The following is a 3,298-nucleotide window of genomic DNA, read 5'->3' on the forward strand; positions in this document are numbered from 1 at the left end:
AGCCAGCCTGGTGCCCTGAAATATGTGTACGTGCAAAGCAAATGTCAAGACGGCACCCACAAACTTTTTACCGCGAAACCGCCTTTGGATCGCCGCACTCTTGAGTTGAGGAAATACCGGTAAAGAACGTAGGTAGTTTAGCCCACTAAGGAAGAATCAACTTTAAAGGAAAACCTTCATTTCAAGTTTCTGATGTTTGGTCAGTTCTCTCAACTCAGTAGATGTCCAGCCTTCAGAGTTACGGTATTTGCTTGATTTCTCTCTTGTCCGCGTTTCCTCATTTACTTTCGCAGTGCTCAGGATGTATGGTGTACAGAGAACAGTTTTCATCCGTGTGTGTGTGTGTGTGTGTGTGTGTGTGTGTGTGTGTGTGTGTTCTGGTGGTGGCGGGGGGGGGGATGTTGTGACTGTGGGATCAGGGATTCACACAGGTAAGAAGAAGGCAAAGAGAAAGGCTTGGAAAGGAAACCATTAAAAGCCCATGTTCAAATGGTGAAGGTGAATGTAATAAGAGTTCCCTTTAATCAAAGGAAGTCTTGCTGGAGGTTGCTTCTGCCCTCTCCTCCCTGGATAGGAGGGTGAGGTTTTTTTAAAGGTCCCTACGGGGCACAGAAAGCAGTAAAGCGCCATAGCACCTGGCTAGGATGCTGCTCTGCTGCCCTCTAATGTCGCATCCTCTGCTACTGTGGATGTTTTCCTCTGACTACTTCCTGTTTACAGGTGTTTATCTTTTTTTTTTCTTTCCATAATAAAGATTTTTATTTATTTGAGAAAGAGGGCGTGAGTGAGAGAGCACAAGCAGGGGGATCGGCAGAGGGAGGGAGAGAAGCAGACTCCCCACTGAGCAGGGAGGATGGGGGGCTCTGTTCCAGGACCTTGGGGCTATGACCCGAGCCAAAGGCAGCTGCCCAACCAACCGACTGCACCACCCAGGCGCCCCAAGACAGGTGTATGTCTTGGATGCTTAATGCTGCTCCGCGTCTGTGGTTTGTGTGTTTGTTTTTTAAAGCTTTCTAATTTTAAGTAATCTCTATGCCCATCCAGCGTGGTGCTGGAACTCACGACCCCTGCGGATCAAGAGTCACCCGGTCCTCCTCCGACAGAGCCAGTCAGGTGCCCTGAAATACGTGTACTTGAAAGACGAAAAAAGGAAGAAAAAAAAAAAAACAAAAAACTTTTTTTCCTTTACACGCCAGAGGAAGTGCTACGCCTGGTTTTTCTTTTCTCCTTAATATCATGGAACATTTCATCATCAATTATTTACCTCTTCTCAAGCACCACCCACCCTCCCTTCCTCTCTTACCCCCCCGCCCCCCCCCCCCCCCCCCCGTGTCCTAGTGTTGGAATGCGCGGATGTCCCGGAGCTGGATTTGTTTAGTGAATGGCTATTTTAACTCCCTTCCTCCCCATTCCGCGCCTCCTCCTCCCCCCCCGCCCCCCCCCACCGTGTGTTTCCGGGTTATGGTCACAGATGCTGAAACCGAGATATATGTGTGTGTGTGTGTGTGTGTGTGTGTGTATAATATATATATAATATTAAATATATTAAATATATTTAATAAATATATAATATATATTTATATATAATAAATATATTATTTATTTATATATTATATAAATAAAAATATAATAAATATACAATAAAATAAATATATAATATATTTAAACATATTAAATGTATTTAATAAAAACGTTAAATATAAATATATTAATATATAATATAATATATATATATATATATATATATATATTTAAATACTGGTTGATTTATTTATTTGACAGAGAGAGAGAGACAGCCAGTGAGAGAGGGAGGGAACACAAGCAGGGGGAGTGGGAGAGGAAGAAGCAGGCTGCCATCGGAGGAGCCTGATGCGGGGCTCAATCCCAGAACGCCTGGATCATGCCCTGAGCCGAAGGCAGACGCTCAACGACTGAGCCACCCAGGCGGTTTCGGGGGAAACCGATATTCTTATCGCCACACCTGCCTTTGCACGGATGTTCCCCCATGCCTGTTTGTTGTCCTTGGATGTCATCGTGGTACACGCAGAGAGGGATTCAGTGTGCACCTTTCTGGGGGCGTGTGTCAATCACCCCCTTTCTGCCCTCCTGAGCTTTCTTCGTATGCTTGAGAGAGACTTCCTCCCCTTGAAATGATAGAAGAAAAATGGTTCAACCGTTGTTGTTCTAGGAGTACTCACACGGTCTCTGTTTTCCGTTCCCTGCCTGCCCCCCGAAATTTGTCTTAAGTCCTCCCAGAGGCCCAGGGCACCGCCCGTGTGCCGCTGTGGGAAGCCCGCGTAATGCCGGCCGGGCCTCTGGGGCCTGCCGGTGTCTGCGGGGAATTTTATTTTATTTTTTTAAGATTTTATTTATTTATTTCACAGAGAGAGAGAGAGAGAGAGAGAGAGAGAGAGAGAGAGAGACAGACAGGCAGGCAGACAGGCAGACAGGCAGACAGACAGACAGCGAGAGAGGGAACACAAGCAGGGGGAGCGGGAGAGGGAGAAGTAGGCTTCCCGGTGAGCAGGGAGCCCGACGGGGAGCTGGAAACCAGGACCCTGGGATCGTGACCCGAGCTGAAGGCAGACGCTTAGCGACTGAGCCACCCACGCGCGCCCCTTTGGGGAATTTTCCGCCCACGTCCGCTTCCGGCGGGGTCGTGCGTGCGTGCGTGGGCGTGCGTGCGTGGGCGTGAGCGCATGCGTACGCGCGTGTCCCGCGGCCAGCCGGCTCCCTTTCCGGCTGGAGCGGCCCAGACACGTTTTCCCGGTCTGCCCTGGGGTGCTGCAGCCGTGCCGCGCTGGTCGGGGGCTCCCGAGGCCGACGCCCCGGGTCCGCGCGCCCCACACCCTCTGCCCGCCCCTCCGAGGTGGGGCCGGGACAAGATCGGGTGGCCGGGCGGCCGGCTGTGCGCCTTCACGGGCCCGCGATCTGGATCTGTCTCGGTGTCCTTTGCGCCGGTTGTCGGGCGCCACCTGGCGGCCGCTTTTATATAGCGTCACCCTGCCAGAGCGTCGCCGATGTCAGTAAGGGATGGCATTTGGCTGCGGTCCCCAAGCCGGAGTTCCAGGAAGCCGGTGACACTAGCGTGATTGTCCCGCTCTCTCTGGGGTGTCGGCGCGCGATCGGCTCGCGGGAGATTGAACCTCCAGGCTTGTGAGGGTGTGACGCCGCCACCGCCTCGCTCCCTGAGAAGGGTGTGGGGGTCGCCTGGACGGGTCGACCAGCACCCACCGGTGTCCCCTCCTCGGCCCGTGGGGGAATGGGAGCGGGTGTGTCCGGCGCCCGGACGCCATCC

Source organism: Ursus arctos, unplaced genomic scaffold, assembly GCF_023065955.2.
Source record: "Ursus arctos isolate Adak ecotype North America unplaced genomic scaffold, UrsArc2.0 scaffold_33, whole genome shotgun sequence".
Taxonomy (NCBI): domain Eukaryota; kingdom Metazoa; phylum Chordata; class Mammalia; order Carnivora; family Ursidae; genus Ursus; species Ursus arctos.